The 20,116-nt window shown below is 28.9% G+C and overlaps 1 protein-coding gene across 3 annotated transcripts in view; it reads right to left on the bottom strand.

Annotated features, from left to right (window-relative positions):
* The window catches only part of LOC113547854, a 148,772-nt gene that overhangs the window by 90,188 nt on the left and 38,468 nt on the right, over positions 1 to 20,116 (bottom strand). Inside the window, exon 3 of one of the 3 annotated variants that reach the window (XM_026948391.1) lies at positions 7,665 to 7,701. The exons of 1 other annotated variant lie outside the window; for it this stretch is intronic. The gene's annotated coding sequence lies outside the window, so the exon portion shown is untranslated. The remainder of the gene's footprint in view (positions 1 to 7,664; positions 7,702 to 20,116) is intronic. One more of the 3 variants, XM_026948392.1, reaches the window with a different exon arrangement.

Here is a 20,116-nt window from a genome sequence, read left to right as displayed (position 1 = left end):
TTGATGAGATAAGAAATATATTATTACATTCTATAACTAAATTTGGTTGACCAACTCTAGGAAACTTTAAATTTATTGTAACGAGAAAAAAAAATCGTTATAAGGTTCAATAAATATGCATGAAAATTGGTAGTTTATAACTTAATTATAGACTACACTCAAGCATAATATTACTATTATATCAAATAATTATGTATAAGAATTCAAAAGAATACCTTCTAATATGTACCTGTTTTGCCTATATATTATGCCGCATTAATCATTACGTAACCAAGTAAAACGAATTATAATGACGGTCAAACGAAAATTGACTATGCTTTTTGATAAATTTAAATAATGTACGAGTACGTTGGTACAAGATAAATTTATTCTAGCCGTTTTTGGAATTATATACCATGTCCCCAAAACTCTTGTCGACAAGCATTTCAGTTATAAGACTTGAGTTATTGTGAATATACGAACTCACGCTTTCGACGACGATTGAAGACAAAAATGAATATTGCATTCGAAAGTACACCATCCGTAATGTTATAATCATATTACTATTATGTGCCGAACGAGTTTTAACTTCGTATGATTTTCATGGAAAAATAAGCCATACTAACATAATACATCCAACAAGGAATAATCCAATTGACATATTTTCTTAAAACCTCGTAGGCATTTTTTCGGAAGACTATTAAGAGCACGGCATACGCGTACATAATATTATTATTATATAATCTATAAGAACCAAAAATCATATTATAATATATTATTATATGATCATAACAAAAAAGGGCTGCGAGTTAATTTGAATACGTTTGTTGCTGTAAAATTTTAACGGTTTTAATCTCGCCGTGATTCAATCTCATAACATGATAGCATATTTTAAATAAACGTGACATGTGTGGGTGTCATAAAAATTCGAACTTTGAATGCTTACAAAAAAAAAATATGTGAATAGTCTTTTCGATATTTTTAAATAAATGTAAGTAAAACATACGAAGCTCCATCAATTGTGAAAAGTTTCATTGTACAAGTATAACCTTTTTCCTGATGTTTTTCTTGGAATTTACAGATTTTGACCAATCCAAAGTAAAAACTAGATTGAATAGCGGAGTTCATTTTCCGTTACGAAATGTGATGACAAAACACACTACACACCATTGCAACACCGATACGTAACGGACTTATGGACTATAATAATAATGTATGAACATTACATTTTTTCTGAGTAATAAATATTATCACAATGTGTGTACGGTTTTGTTTCATTTATTTTTCTAATAACTTATAAAGCACTGAATAACTTTAATGTTCAATAGATGAATTTCTATACAATGGAACAAAAATATTGGTATTCATTATTGGAATGTATATGCGTATGATTTTCTTTTTTTCATTAGTTTTTGAAACTAATATAAATATTACAGAAAGAAAAAAATGTAATTTCAACAATTATTACTCTGGTTTTTTTATCTAATGGAAAACATTATCCGTTCCAATTCGAATCTTGCCTGATTGTAAACGGAATACATGGTCTACCGAAATATTGTAAATAATATAAATATTGAAAAACAGAATGGAATATATTATTAAACGCACATATCGATCACTATTTGGATTTCAAATTATTATGTATTTTTTTTTCTTTTGGCGTATTCGGCATAAACGCAATATATAATAATATGTGGGATGCAAGCTTGTTTGTATTTTTGATCGGGAATCTATCGAATATAAAATTAAATATGACCATCGCATATATTATAGGTTCACATGCATGGAGTTCAATAAAATTCGAAATTGAGGAAAAACGTTTACATATTATTGGAAAGTGTTTTGTCTCATCATGCATACTAGCATACTATTTTAAAAGAAATACTTTACTCTTATTACATATAACGTAGGTCTCTCATAGTGATGCTATAAATATGTTATAGTTATTTTACACAATTGGTACGGTTTTAATATTTTAGTATTAAAAATTAATTTTTTTTATTTTATTATCATGAAAAGATACCTAAAAAGTTACTTAATAAAATGATCTTACAACAATAAATTATGATCATAGTAAAAGAAAAATTATAAAAATTCGATATTTCAAACGTGTAACAACTAACTCCGCTCTCCCCTATATGTCAATTTATTGAATATTTATAAATATAAAATAACTTGATAATGTTTAAATAATAATTATATTATATTAATTTGAAATATTTAATAACGAAGTACATTATTTTTAATTAATGTAGTGTTTTGTGAATTATTTAAAAAGAAACTATATTTTATAAAGTATTAAAACATACCTAAAGTTCTATGACTAATTTTTATTTGTTTTTAAATAATATTCGACGAAAAATGCATTCATCTGTGTCTTTTGTGAATATTTAAAAAAAATACTAATTGTTAAATTTTTTCAAATTAACGATTTTGGTTTTTAACTGAGGAAGTATTAAATCATAATATATTTATTGAAAATATTATATTTAGGCATACAATTGTTAATATTGTTATTAGTTTTGATGTTTCATCAATTTTAGACATACTCGTAATACAATTCTGCATGTTATTCAGCGTTTTATACAATTTAATTATCTTAATTATATTATTTTATATTATTTAGCTGTATTGTATTGTATTGCTAATAGCACACTCTTTAATAAAATATATTTTAGTTACTTAAATAGCAGAGTCCATGGATTCGGCTTGCTCGTCTTGGCCAAGATCCAAAAGTTAAATAATTAATTTTTTTTTAATTTCAGCGTTCAGACTTAAATCAGTTATACCGGGACATACGACAACATTGGTTATTTTTCGTAAACCAAGTAAATTTATAATTTGTCTCCAATGTATTTATAGCAATATAAATTAATTATTTTTTAAATTATTATTGCGTCTTGTATTTTAATTTTCAACTAGTAATTCGACGAAGTGGAAGGAAAGAAGATATGCGATAGCTAAATGACTTGTTTAATATATATTTTTTCAAAACAAATAAATATACTCAGAATACCAAAAGTTGTGTATCTATGTTATAATAAAATTTATAATATCATTATCCGATATTTATGCTCATATTTTAAGAAATAAGCAACAAAATTCTTATTTGATTTGTCTTGAACTATAAAAGTGTTATTACAATGTTTGCAATATTTTTATTTCTCGATTTCATGTCATCTATATCAGTAAAATTATGAGTTTTAATCAACGTTTTCATTCTTAAAACTAAAGATATGAGGATATCTGCACTCCAATGACTGTGCACAGAATAAGAAGATCCTTTGTGTTTTTGTTATTGTTATGAAAACTCTCTCGGGGCAAATAATTCATCGGGACACGGTAGCGCACAAGACCTACTACATACAAAAAAACATACTCTCTACACACACACACACACACACACACGCATATATATATATATATATATATTATATACATTATACAGATTCAACAAAGTGAGAAAATACGAGTGAGAAAGAAAGAAGAAAGCGCAGTAGAATAAGTAGCAAAAGCCGGATTTTGCACGAATTTGTTTCATGCACCATTTTTCTCCTCTCACTCACCCCCTTAACTAACCACCACCCGATGCTCCTTCTGACATCGATAAGAACGTAACGGTCAGATTTTATCCCTGGCCCCACCGCCCTCGAGGGTACTTTTCCCTTCCCAGACAACTTCATCCTACCTCTCGTCTCCTCGAAGTTCACTACCTCTTTTCCCTTACTCACTTCCAGCCATCCATGGTGTTGAACTTATTTTATGACTTTATCGATTCCACAAGCTCTCTGTGTGTCGTTTTGCGCCACACTCCACCGTTTCTTCTCTGGACCCCCCACCAACCATTCACGATCTTCTCTCCGACGAATACAGCTTTATACTTCCATACACGATTACTTTCGACACACAATTGCACTTACACATACAATCACCCTTCACTTCTACCCTATGACCATTCTATATTTTCGAAAGACGTTAATGGCCATCGTTTACAGAACGTGTGTAGACCAGAAAAAACAGAGAAACACCAGATTATGATCGGGAAAGACAATCTTTGGGAATAAATTCGTTCATATTGCTTGTTGTTTTTCGTTTCTATAGCTAAATTCTTATTTTTAATCTAAAAATACTAAACTTATAATAATAATAATAACAATAATACCTTTATTAATGATATAAATCAGATAGATTTTTTTTAACGAATTAAGATAGTTTTATGTTGACTAATTTAAAGCTATGAAATTATAATAAACTTGTTAATCTAAGATTGAATATTTAGGGAGAGTTAAAAATTATTTTTCCCGGTGGCTACCATGAAATGAGAGCGTATTTAATAATTTAGACTTAATCAGGAAATATGTTTACACATATATAAAATAACTGAAACTTATTAATAGTATCGTATTTGTACAACTAAAAAATACTGAATTATTATACTTTCTATTACCTATCGTTTACCGAATAAAATTAGCATAATCAAACGTAGGTAATTATACATTACCTTAGGTATTTATATACATTTATAATTATAATGTAATTATTTTATTCATTTGTCCTTGTTTTGTATTATATTCCCTGAAAATTTTAGGAACATCAGATTTCCATAATTTATTGTTGTATGGATAAAGGCATGCTGAGATCATTCTAATTACATTTCACTCATATTAAAATATAACATATAATTGAGTTATAAATTATAGTTCTATGTAATATGTAAAATATAATGTTATCGTAGTTGATAATCTATGAAATTCGATTTTAATGAGTTGACTATAATGTATAATAATAATTGTATTTAAATTTAATAAAAATAAATCTGGGTTGTATGTATTTTATGATACATATTGTATCTTCTGCGTTATTTTAATTTTATTATTTTAATGTTTGTAATGTCAATATTTTATTATTTGTCGGTTTAACGTCAGTTGGACATTTTACCTAAATAAATGAAAACATGAGTTTAGTATACAGGTCATGCGTATATTGTCTAAACGAATCGTTTTTTGTAGTATAAAGAATTTGAAAAAGAAAAAGGAAGATCTTGATGGAAGAGAAAACCCATGGGTATAATTCAGTTGGAGAATATATATTTGGGAGACCACGCTCAAGTTCCCTACATTGGAGTACCTGCCAGGACTTATTTCACCAAATAGGCCCCATTTCTATTCCGTTCCGGACACTTAATGCTGTTCCTGGTTATACTAGATATCTACTTTAGTACTCTAATACGGAATAATATATATATTTGCAACGGTACCCGAAAAAAACGTATGCACAACACGTAGGATTAAATGATAAAACGTCAAACTCTTAACATTGAATTCATATTTATAATTATTCGGAAATCAATTTGATGTACTATTTCAGGTAACTAAAATATTCGTTACTATTGTATATATAATATTTTCAAAATTAATACTCCGAGTTATTCTTATAACTATTATTTCTATTAAATAATAATAATTCAATAATACCCCATTAAAATAGAATAAGTCTTTAAACAAATATCGAAATAAAAATAGTTTTTTGATTACTCTGTCATAAATGTCGAATTGGAAAAAAGTTTACTTCATCACAGTTTTAGAATAGATTTACTTTTAAAATAATTCTGTCTGAATTTTTAAAATAATCCTTATGAAAAACTTAAAATAAGCGTGTCATTTAAAGTTTAATAATCAATCTTGCAATTTAAAAATAATTAAATAATTTTAAACCATAATTTTAAATTTAAAACAAAATATATAGTTTTTACTATACACATATGGAGAATAAAAATATATAATATTATTTAATATTTAAAAATAGATAATATTATATTTGTAAAGTGATATTGAGTTGAAAAAAATACGTTTTTCTTTCTGAACAATCAACGTTACCTTTTAAATTAATTTTAAACTTTATTGCTTAAAAATCGAAGTATTTTATTTTATGTGTACCAAACTTATCGGTTAGGTTAATTTAAAACTAAGTTTTTTATTCATTATACTTAAATTGTATCCTAATATGTCTGGACAAAAATAAGTCACATTTATGTTTTTTTTTGCTATGTTATCGATAACCCAGTGAACACATCGATTGGAAATGTCTGATTGTAAATTATTTATGTACACTTATTTTTTATGAAAATACGTTGATAGTTAGTTATCGTGAAAAGTAAATACGTTTCAACATTTTTTTGTTGAAATGACTGAATACAATCTTTCAATAAGTGACTTTATCAAATCAAATTTCCGTATAATTTTTCTGTATCTCGACAGGATTACAAATAAATCCTATACTACTGTTCTTTTTTTAAGCACGGTTTAATCCTTAACGTTTACTTCAGGGTTTTACTATCGTCAAATATTATGCATAGTCAACTTGAATTATATTGTTTAGATCATTTTCGCAATAATATTGTGAACTATAATGTTTACAATTATATTGAGATAAAAAGAATATTGGAAACGACATTTTTATTGAGACTTTGCCGTACAAAGTCATTTTTTTCTTAACATACAATAATATTATATATAATTTCGGGTGACCATAAATGATTCATGAATGAGATAAGTTGATTGAATCAATTAATTATACATATGTATAACTGCAGGTATGGTATTGATGATAGAAAATACAATTTTAGTAACCTAACGCAATATTAATAATTAACTTATTATATTATTTTTATCTAAATCTACAGCCATTCGGAACGAAAAAGAAAAAATGATTTGTGAATCTGTCGCCTTGCCAGATCCGGGGACGAGGGCAATAAAATATCCTTTGGCAAAGCGCAATCTGGGTCGGCGTCATCGCCGCCACCTATGCCACCATATTATAACCGCCGAACCAAAAATCCATATCCACCGTCACCCGGTGCGTTGTATGTACTGATGCGTTTTCATCTTTGTTCTAGTACCATCTGTGCACGAGCGGCAAAAATGGCAAAAAGAAATATACAAATTGCCAAAAATCAACATTTTATTGTGAAATTCCGTGTATTATTAAAACGAATATGCATATGGACGATCAGCGAGCGAGTAAATGCAATAGTGTAAATGTTGGTAGGAACTATTACCCATTACTTCCCAGAAAAGTCGGGCATGCTGAATAAAATAATTTTGCAGGTATGCCGTAGTATAGTTTATGAGATGAAATGAAACATGTATTCACGTGGTTATTGAACATGCATTGTTGGTTTTTTAAATTTAAAAATATAAAATAATAAGTTTTGTTATTATGCGTACAATTCGAGTAGATATTTTAATAAATTTAACTTAGTAGTTATGTTTTGATTAAGACTGAACGTATATACTATATAGGTAGTAGGTACCCAATATTCTCGTATAATGTATGTTTCATATGATTATATTTTAATTAAATTTCAAACAACATACAAATTAGAGAAGTCGTGAAAAATATCCGTTGTAGTTACCTACTTATTTTTAAAGGTTAAATAAAAATATACCTAAAATACACGCATACTTAACAATACCTTACATATTAGTCAATGGATACTTCAATTTTAGTGATATGCAATTTTTAATAAGTATAACCATTTTATTTTATGTATTAGAAATTTAACCATTCCTATTGCTCATTTCAATCCATCTCGTTAGTAAGCAAAATTTGAAGTTTTTTTACAATGAAATATTTTTATAATTACTTAATAATTTAGTTTTGTATATTGTATTACATAAGCTTACCTTACAAATAGTTCTTTTCGTAGTTCATAAAATTGTTCTAAAATTAAAATAAAAACATAATTATTAGTTTCAAATGTTACATAATTTTCCATCAAGTGATAAAATAGAATCTTTTATGTTAATTTAAAATAATAACTGTTATTATTATAACATAGTTAACACTTATAATAATATATGACACACTCATATGTAACGCAACTAGTAATGGTGATTTGAGAATTATGTTCAGACTCTTTTTATAATGTATTTAATACAATTCTAATTTTAAGATTACTTTTCGCCGTTAACTATATAATAGATTTTGAAAATTTTGACGCGTCTAAATCAAAATTCAAACGAGTAATTGAGTAATTTCTAAGTTATTAATGTATATGTGTTAAGTTTAATAGTTATTTATAAATTATAATGGATATACATAAAATATAAAAAAAGACTCCTAAAACTATTTTTTAACATATCATACTTAGTATTAATATTTAAACAAAATACTTCTCAGTCCTATAATTTATATTTAATTAAAATTAACATTTTTCAGCACACTCGTTAATAGTTTATAATATAGGTACCTAATAAAAGGTTGGTTCTCATTCGAAACAAATGACATAATGTATTTCTACAGAAAACGTATTAGATTGTATGAAAAATGTAAGTACTTGAAATTATAGTCCTTTGATATATTTCAAAATTCAAAAAAATTAGTTAATTTAAAAAAGTTTATTGTTAATCGAATACATAGTGGTTTTCATACTTGGTAAATCACTGTGCATGGGCGTTATGATCTTATATTATACAATTATATATGTACATCAATAACACTCCAATCAGACTACGACGATAGTGATAACAAAAATCTATTTACTATTATTATTATCATGGAGAATTAAAATACTAAATAGTAACACAATAATATAATAAGGAATACGTAGATATTTAGGTAGGATATCCAAAAAACTTTTTTTTTAAAACTGACTTATTAAATTTAGAATTAGAATTCTTTATACGGTTATTATTTTTCTAACCATATTTTAACAGACAAAATAAATAACAATAATATAACATAGCAAATGTGATGTCCTATTGTCATTTGGAAAAATTGTTTTTTCATCTGCCACCGACTGGGAGTTTTCGAATATAAGGTCGGGTCTATTTGAAATCGATTATGTATACATAAAACATAAATGCTATATACGTATAGTATATACAAATCAAAAATGTTGATACATTTTTTTTTTGAGAACCTTATTTGTATTTGATACCGGGAAAAAAATATGGTAAAATATATAAAAACAATAGTTTTTTTTATTTTCTCGTGCGATTATTATTGAAAACAATAAGAAATGACGAATAATATTAAAATACAATATATTTTCTATGAACTAAAACTGGATTTACAGATAACATTTGTTTCGTCAAGACGATGAAGTTTTTCAACTGCTATATTATAGAAGCTATTACCTAAACAATAACTATTGCAATTCCCGCGAGAATTTTTGTACTTAAAATGCTTATGTGTATATAATAAATGTTAATCAAAAATTCAGACATTATTTTAGTATATTTTTTTTTGTCGCGGGAAAACTAGATTTGTTTAAATTAATATGATTTAGTTGGCTAATAATTATTCATCATTAAGTCTTTGCTAACTTTTTTTACAGAAAGATGGAATATACGTTTGTATCTGTTTGTATAATTATTATTAAAACGAGTAAAATTTATGTTTAAAGTATTAACATATTAACATTAAAAAGTTAAAAACATTAGACTGTCATTACAATTATTTATTATTAAAGAGTAAGTAGCAACTATATTATATCTTTTACTAAATGATATTTTAATTGTATGTTATACTAATCAATGGTCACTCAATAAGATAAATGAATAGTTGACATATTTTGGTCAACGTTTAGTTACTGTCTAGGAAAAATACAATATTATAAAGTAATGAGCTAAGAACCATTTACCATTAAATACAATTTTTAAAAACCAATTTTTTATTTTTCACATATTTACGTTTTTCAATTATAAAAATGTTTAAAAAATACATTAAAAAAAAAAAACCCTAATTTACCTTTCAGCCAAGTAATGCATTTTCAATGGGATGATAATATTAAAGAAATTTCAGAAATTTATAGATCAAACATATTCATTCAATTGAATTATATTTTACACTAATAAGACAGTTTGCACACTTTTATCCGTGTGCATATTATTTTTCATTCGTACCAGGAAACTTTTCAACAGATCGAATTTATCGAAACGGTCTGTGAGTTGTGACATGAAGATTGGACCGAAGTATATATAAATTGAAAAAATCAATTCATTCGAAAAATAGAAAACGGCAGGTGCCGCAGTAAGAGGTCCGAAGTGGCAAATGTAATCAAAAAGGAAAATTACTTGAAGTCTGATCTGCAGCTATAGTGTACAACAAGCCGGCCGAATCTTAAACAGTCCCTTTCGGTTTTATTTTATCAGTTGTATTCATATAGTATATGGTTATCGATTACACCACTCGTGGCATACCCGTCTATCGACCATAACATATTATTATAAGACTTCAATATTACGAGAGTATAAATTATAGTCCATTTAAACGACGAAAATGTTTTATTTTTATATTTTTTTTCCACACGATAAAGCGACGCCTTCGACGATCATTCAGTATGGCGTGTCCGTGTACGAGCGTGAATTTCTTCACGCGTAATTTTTATACTATACGTCGTATTACTGTAGTGTGTTATACAATAATATAATACCAGAACACTCGAAATAATAATATACAACAATATTAACGCGTGTCGTATGCAGATTTGGCCTGACGCGTACTTACCCACCCACAAACCCATCCACCACTAATACGGGCGACTTTTACGCAATAATCGTGAAACGCAATTCGGGTGCAATTTATACGATAATCGCTGCATACACCACCGAGTGAGTGCGAGAAAGGGGGATAGAGAGAGTGAGACAGACCTTATCTCGCCCAATGTTATTGTTATACTTAACCTTTTCCCAATGATTCCGGGTCAGCCTTAGGGTAGGTAGTCCTATATATACCTGTACGTGAGCATGCTACGGAGTTGGTTTTTATCCGTGTGCCCGCCGTTAAATTAAACGGTAATCAAGCAAGATGGATCGCTCACGACAAGCAGTCATATATTATATTATATTATATTATTATATATCTAATATATATTATATATGTATGTGTGTATGTGTGTGGGTGTGCGCGCGCGCGCTTGTGTGTGTGTGTGTGTGTGTGTGTGTGTGTGTGTGCAAGTCCGGACACGCCCGCATAATGTCTTAATCGTTAAAAAGTCGCCTGGCCGCAAACAAACGCGTATTTGCACGCGCACGGTCGGCTACCCCAACGGTACATGCTATTATTACATGATATTATTATAAATAATACCCAGTACACGTATTGGATTATAATATTACAATATATTATGGTATAGGTGCGACGCCAACGCCACCGACGCCGCCGCGTTGTATTATATCGGTCACACGCAATCAGATCGGCCGCGGCGAAGGAGTAGAAGAGCGTGCGGACTACGATGATGGAATATACGCGGTCACTCACCGTATAATAATAATAATATATTACAATACAATATAATGTGTGTGTGTGTGTGTGTGTGCACTCGGTATATATTTAAATTTCCGCACACCTATTACGACGACCGACGATGACGACGACGCATGTGTATAGGTATATTATGGTCACACGCTGGAGGTACGACCCTCGAACACACGGGCACGGGGGGCGTGGAGGTCTGGGTCGGAGGTGACGGGGGAGGAAAGCGTATATTATATATGTACACGAATGTATATGTACATGTATATTATAATGTATGTATGGTATGGCGTGACCGGAGGCGTGCGATTTATCATGTCCCGTTACACACTACCACCGTAGACCGCGATCACAGTGGTGCGCGGTAGTGGCGGAGGTGGCGTGATGTGCGTGCGGCGCGGCAGCAGTGGCGGAGATATACGCGCGCGCGCTAGTTTTGTTCTTTTTTTTGAAAATTTTCCGGTTTTTCATAAACACACACACATATATATATATATACTATATATATGCACACGAAAAACGGTGGGACGCGGGTGATAGTAATATTTTATGAGGGCCTAGGGTGGCGAATGAAAACGGTTTACAAAAAAAAAAACCAGAACCCAATCCCACGCACATATTATTATTATTATTATTATTATACACCTAAACCTATACCACATAATACCTATCGTACACTCCTACTTACAATAATACTAATCACAATATCATAATAATGACGATAACAACGACAACACGATACGAGCGTACCTATAAATATAACATCGTATTATAATATTATAATGTGTATAGGATTTCGCTGCGATCATCGTCTGTACCGCTGCCGCTGTGGGATCCCATCGAAAACGCCCCGACGGATTCATTAAGTTCACGCGGCCCGTTGTCGTACCGTCGTATTGTTTGTTATTCGACCATGCCACGCCCTTACAAATCGTTCGTTCGCCTTTTGAATTATTACAACGGTATCGAGAATGACGAGTAAGAAGAGCTGCGCGTTTATGGCGGGGAATTTTTTTCGTCTTACCGCGGAGAAATCGTTCGCTGTCTCTGTCGTTGTAGTACCATGGCTGGTTAGGCATATATCGAAAATATTCACGATGTATTATTACGAAATGGCATGTTTTGTTTTCGCGATGGGATAGCAATGACGATAACGTTGTCTCGCATAAACCGACCGGCGACCGGGGAATCGATATCATCCGGAAGTAACAAAATCCCGGTTACAAGCTCATGGGCACCGCCGCCGCCACCATTGCCACCACCGCTGAACGTAAACTGAAGTACACGAAGAGGGGCAACGCCGAATTTCAGGCTTTTATGTTAGATTCGATGACGGTGGTAAACGGATCCCGAGCGAGTTATCTAATAATAATATAATGCTATACGACGAGTTATTGTAATTAATACCAATTAAGTATTACCATCGGTTGACGATTTTGGTTACTCTTAAAATAAATAATTTATTCACATATAATATTGTTTTTTTTTTTTGTTTCGTGTATAATTAATAATATTGTAGTCAATGAGTTTTGATACTAAAGTAGCGGTACATGTTTTGCATTAAATATCCGAACGCACGTAAGCCAAAATGAAGTGTACGATAAAGGATTATCTTTTACACACAATAGTCAATAACGAGAAAATGTCATTAAGTTGACACTGAACCGACACAACGTATGTTTCCATATGTAAACATAACAAATTTGCATTCAGTAGAACCAATCTTGTGTTGTTACCTAGCTTTAACCTTATTTGAATCAATTGACCTGATATCAAATTTGAAGGTAAGAATATTACTAAAGCAAATTGAAGGATTTAATTGATCTATTATAATATTAAAGTTATTCATGAACATTTTTGTAATATTTAAAATATATTTAACTTTCTATGATCAAAATAATAAAAATATCAATAAAAGTTTACGATATGGGAACTTGGATAATTTTCTTACCTTTAAATTCGATAAAAGATTATTTGACTCTAATTCATCAGCTAACATCATAAAATTGATTCTATTGAACCAAAATTGTCTCTGTTCTACGTTTGTATAAGATGGAAATAATACATCCCCATGTCGCTTTGCCTTTATTATTACGCATGCTGCTTTAATATCATGACGCTAAAAAAATTCAAATCAAGGTTAACATTAATAATTCATCGAATTCTTTGCTAACGATAATATCCATAAATTACTAAGTCAACATTACACAAAACGGTCGTATTGTATTTTATATATTAAAATAAAAATACATTAATTTTTTTTTATATATGTTTTTATATTTTTATTTTATTTTGTTTTAATCGGTTGTATGAACAACGGAAAAACAAAATTTACGTATTAATAATCGTTATAATCTATAACGCTCTAGGTGACTGCCAGCTGAAAAAATAAAACATTTTTGCATCACATCAATTTAAGCCATTTAAGAAAATCGATAACCAATAGTATTTCGTGAACAATTATTTTTAAGTCATGATAGTTCGTTTTTGTTTTTAACACTTTTTCAACGTATTCCATATCACCAATTAATAAAACTGTCTAAAAATAATAACAATTTTCTCGGAAAACATAAATTATTACCTTCGTCTCTAACACAGCGCTTATTATTTAATATGAAATATCCGAGAACAGACTGTTGCGTGAATACTTAACGAAACAATAAAGCATTATTACTGTAGACTGAGAAATATCATAATAGTCATCGTGGAAATCGCATATATTTACGCATTATTGGGTTCAATTTTATAAATTTTAAGTAAATTAAAAATATTATTCCCATATTGACCTAACACCAAATTTACAAAATCAAAACTACTACGATGATATCAAGACGTATTTTAATTAATAAAATGTGCAATGTATATTATAATATTTACGTGTATAAGGAATATTGTTTACTTTACTGTATGTCATTTGTATACGCGGAATACAAAAATGTATAGAAAAATAAAAACGAACAATATTTATCTAAATATAATTTCGGCATTATAATGCAAATTGCATACATGGGGCATATACACTAGGAAATATAATGTAATTTAGAATAATATATGATTTACCATAGTGTTTGATCGCTGCACGAAAATCTATAGGTTAATAACACCACCCCTATAATTTTCTCCGGGGAGGAAGCCACTGCTTCTTATCGCTGCAGCGCCCAGCGATCGTGTAGATTCGTATCACACACAAAAAAGTACTACTCACGTCGGCAAAATTATATACAAGAGCCTATAAGTAATATGCGTAGCGTCCAATTTATTATATTTAACTTTAGTTAACGACTACTATACGGCTGCCAGACAGTACATAATATACAGAGAATTAAAATTGCAATTCATTGAAACGGATTTTGTAAAAAGTTCATGAAATAATCTTAAAATATTGTAGTATAGTGATTATCCATACGAAAGTATTACAAATTTAATACAACATAATTATAAACGAAAGTATTTCGAAAACAATATACAATATACGTGTCCCTTTAACATTTTTAGACAGATCATAATATAATATAAGATTATAAATCTAAGCCCGAAGGAACGGTTTTAAACAAATGTATGATATACATTTTTGGGCACAACTTTATTACCCGTAAGATTATGCTATGCTTACAAAATCGATTGGAAATTTAAATTTGATTATTAACAGAATATTATATTGACATTATTGGTAATTTTTTTATTTTAATTTGAGATCTATCAGCGGTGACTACGAGGGTACAAGGAGGGATTTGGATTACACAATATTATAATAATATAAAGTAATCCGAAAAAATAAAGAGAATATACTATTATTTTAAAATACCAAAACAATTTATGTCTACGGAGATACATTATAAAGACGGACACTTTAGTTTACAAATTTAATGAAAAAAGTATCATAATATGACTACAATACGATAGTATTAAATATTGAATGTCTTAACACCATTAATCATAATAACAATGCGTTTCACCATAGTGAAAAACTATTGCTTAAAATATTATTATACAATATTATTACGTTTTCATTTCACTTGCAGTCGTGATAATCGAATAAAAATACACACCGTCAATCATGTGTTGTACGGTTACACACAAATTGTTGTTGGAACGTGATTGAACTTGAAGTTTATTAGTTTCCCGGTTTTTGTTATTATCACCGTTCATAAATCATTACGAGTATAACGATTAAAATAATAAAAGTATTCGTACATACCAAACCGTCGTGACAAAGGACCAGCCGCTGTCATACCAATACTATAGTAATTTACGAAAACGACGATCGATTTACTTGTCTCCGCTACGATTATTTTGATAATTATTTTGTTAGAACTATAGCAGATGAAGCTAACTCATACAAGTTAATGATAGATGTTATTATACAATATCGTCACCTAAGTATGTACTTATTCTCGAATTCAAACGATCTCGAGAAACAGACTTTTCGTTAGAAGTATAAATAAACATTAATCTCATAAACTTATTATAGTCGTATTTATATAAGTGTGTGGAAAGAAATGTATATACATATACGCGGCTACGCTGTGAAAAAAAGAATACGACAGATATAAAAAACTTGACGAAAACAAGAAGCTTTTTTTCTTTACGCCTTTTGTTTTTTTGCGTTTCTTCTGCATCCGTGCCCAGTGCTACCAACGTATTTGTTAAATGTACCAACTACAATAGAAATAATAACATTTTTTTATAATATCTTAAACATTTTCGAAGTATATTTTAATTATCAAAAAAAAACTGGATTAACAATAGGACTGGATATTTGGCGTTTGACACTTATTTCACATTACTCACCTCATAGTGACATTTATATTTATATTTTAAATTATTACCATGTACCTAATTTATTTTAAATTGAAAAATAATAAAAATATTCAAATTTGAATACTGATTCTGAATTAAAATTGTTGATTAAATATTTAATGTGTGGTTAAAGTATATACATTTTCTTCATTATTAAATGTTAATGCTATGTGATTCATGAAATTTGTTTTATTCGAAAAACTCAATAATTAAAATTAACTGCGTTATAAAAACTGTATGATATTCACGATCTAATCGATAAGCCAATTTGAAATTCAAGTGTACAATAATAGCAATTATTACATAACGTATCTTATTGATATTTAATATTAATATATTTGATATCAATTGATATTTTTGAGTTTATAGTAAGAATCTAATTATAAAACTAATTCGCATACAGCTTCACAGAAAAATGATGATCGATAAATAATATATATTGTAAAGTTATACGGACTTCGATAGTAATAATTGCTGTTTCACGATTTATAAGTCGTGATTAAAAGAAAACTTTTTGAGTACCGCGATTTAAAAACAGAAATTTGATTTTATGTAGATACAGAAAATAGAAGAATAATTGAAAGTATCCAACCTATACATAAAACGGAACGGATATCATTAAGATGGGGTGGACCGTGATTTGCGTATAACATTAAACTCAATGATTTAAACGGGACTAAAATGTTACGTGGTGCAAAATATAGGTATTGTGTAGTACGCGTAGGCACAACTGGTAAATGTAAATTGTAACGAAGGGGAAAAATTGAAAATCGTTCCCCAAAGATTACATGCTGTAAAAAGAGTAAAATATAGTGGCCGTAATTTCAGAGTAGGTACAAGAATATACGAATTATTTTTGGACGTAGTTAAAGTGTCCATTACAGCTATTACAAGCGATAAAAAACTTTAATTATGAAAGTTGAAAATAATATTATAATATATTATACAAACTATAAAAGCCATTTAGGATACCCGCAGGATAATTACATAGCTTTCACTCTACTGAAAAATCACGGGATTTGGTAAGCTTCAATAAGGTTAGGTAACTATGGTTAACTAGGTTAACTATGTAATATAACCTACATGAAATATGTAAAACATACATATGAATTTTAAATTATATATTTTTATTAATGTTTATAACGTGAAAAATATTTATTATAGATATAAAAATAAATAAATAATTTTATTATTGTGTGATATATATTTATTGAGATTGAAAAATTATTAATCATTATAAAATACTGGATGCCAACTTGTATATATTGCCTAATAATTGTATTATAATTTATAACTTAAATGTAATTGAAGCAAATTACTAAACAAATATTTCAGTCACAATGTGATAGACGCTATTAATGATGTTAAATTATGATATCGCATGCACATAATATAGAAATTAAGGGTAAGATTGTAAGAGAAAACTTACTGGAATTGACCGGTTATTCTCCCCTTTAAAGAAACTCCGACACTTAAATTGACACAATATTTCTCCAAATCTCGTTCGAGTTTGGATAATAACTGTAAGCCCAGACCACAGTGACAAGGATCTACCGATTTAAAACTTTCAATGTATTTTAGCTATTGTTGCAACTTCCACAAAATTACTACCTCATTCAAACAGCGGGTGCGTTGTAATCTGGACGCGCGTTGTTTGACTTTTCAGGTGTAATATAGCTATTATTTGTTGAATAGTATTGGCTGTTACGTAGCTTTCCTGAATACCTAGGGTAGCTATTTTAACCCTCATTTGTACGAGTACACGGCTTTCACTTAACTGTCGTTCATTTCGAATATAACAGATTATTTTCCCTGGTAGTACTACAGGTTCTATACAATTTCTAGGTTCTTTTTCATTATATAGTAGTGTAGTAGTAGCAACATAGCCTGCCTGCTTATGACTGTGCGAGATTGGGTTTTAATTGTTTTAATTTTTCCGAGACAACCAATGATTACACGTACTTGTGTAACCGATGGTTTAGGCCATACATTTTACGTTTTTGGCAAATACGACGGTTTATAGACATACATCTTTAAACTGACATTGTATAGAATATTTCTTCAACATATCAAGACCAATATCTTTTTGGGGGACCGGAAGGCTGGAGTTGGATTGTTGAAGTTATTGCTTAAGAAATTCGAGTCTCGCATCTAACCTTCATTTTTTTGCAAATTTATATTCTGTTGTACTCTTTTAAAGTCAAAATCTACCCGAATCCAACTATTCTACGTTAACCAAGAGTCTATGAAAAGTGCTAACCTATAACGTTTCTAATTTAGTTGGAAATGTCGTTTGTGGTGTAAAAGGTAAGTCAGAAGTTATGTCTTTTTAGATCGATTTATTTTAACAAATAACTTGTATAACTTATTTCTGTGTTAAAAATGCGATCACAGCGATAATGTTAGACTTAAAAGAGATTAACTAATCAATTAGCCATTCAATCCGCAATATGTTACAGCTCATGAAGCATGGTTGGTGTCACGTCAAGGTTTGTAATTTTGAAGAATTGCTAAGTCTTGACGACTGATTAATTCTTTAATAACTTTACTGTGGTTGTCGGTAAAATAGTCGAAACAGCCATGAAGTAGGCTTTACATTAATAATAATTAATTCCCTGCTTGAAACTCTATCTAGAATAGACTTAAATTAACTGCGGATATAGATGCTATACTTACTGTTTATTTAAATAACATTTTATTATTATTATTATTATTTGTACAATATATTTATAATCTGTATACATAGGATAATACAATAAGTAAATAAGTAAATATAGAATATACTAGACATGGAAACTTCATAAAAAGAATCGTTCATTGACACTACATCTAATTAGAATTACCTGGGGAATTTCACAACCTATAAATTATTGGAAGTATAACATATATATATATTAAAATAGTTTGTATAATAAGAATAATAGTGTTAAATATATATTATATATGTCTTAACATTGACTTATGCAGTTGTGCCATAAAAACGTTTGTAAATATTTTAGATTCACATCACTTCATACATATAATATTAATCACGTAGATCGATCGCTAATAATTTCTGTCAATTTAAATAGGTTTAGAACAATACGATTATTTTTTTGAGGTGAAAACTCGATGAAATAACAATATACAAACGTTTTCTACAATTTTTAATGACTTTCCAATTAAAATGTATAACTTCAAACAAACAATTTGAGGATAATTGGCTCACGAAAATTCGTTAATTTGAATAAAGTAAAAAAAAAAAACTGATCATTAAATTTGAGTCAAAAGTTCAAAAACTATGTGGATTGATAAGCGCATATTCTATTTCATTCGAATTAGAAAAATAGACAGCATTTCACCAGGGTATGAAATTGTTTTTTATAAATTGAATTATGTTGAGACGTTGACTTTAAACTATAACAATAATTTATAAAAAAAACTAAATAATACATAAATACAATAAGTCAATTCTTAGTAATAACTTACTATTCATGAATTACGTAAGTAGTTAATTACCTTTAAATTAACCTAACCTAAGGATTAAGGATTAAGGTATTTATACCACCATTTTGACAAAGTTATTATGCATTTTGATTATATAAATCGGTTTAAAACATTATGGATTCGTCGTTAAGGACGTAGTAAAAACATATAAAGCGCCATTTACTATCTATTCTTTAAATAGTAATTTATTATAATACGAGTATTATAGCATGTTTTGTTTTTAAATATTAATATTGTAGATCGGGAATTAGTTATATAATATGGTAAACATTTTAAAGACGGGATCTGTTATCAGAAATGGAGGTACGATGAAATATTTGTCTTGGTAAATACTAACTGGTAAATGATATAAACCTGTGATAGAAATTGATCACAAAAATAGATTTAATTTACATCAGCGGTCGTAATATCAGTGGGATAAATCTAGGGTGTGCGCATTCTCCACGTTATAGTTTATACAACAAAAGAAATCGTGGTTAATAATATTCTCCTCTAACGTGTATATGTTTGAATAAAAAAATCGAATTTTTCATTTTCAGAAAATAATAAAATAATGACAAACAATAATCTGATATTATAAATTATAATATAT

This window comes from Rhopalosiphum maidis, chromosome 4, assembly GCF_003676215.2.
Source record: "Rhopalosiphum maidis isolate BTI-1 chromosome 4, ASM367621v3, whole genome shotgun sequence".
Taxonomy (NCBI): domain Eukaryota; kingdom Metazoa; phylum Arthropoda; class Insecta; order Hemiptera; family Aphididae; genus Rhopalosiphum; species Rhopalosiphum maidis.
Note: the sequence above shows the minus strand (reverse complement) of the source record. Positions and strands in the feature narration are given on the sequence as shown.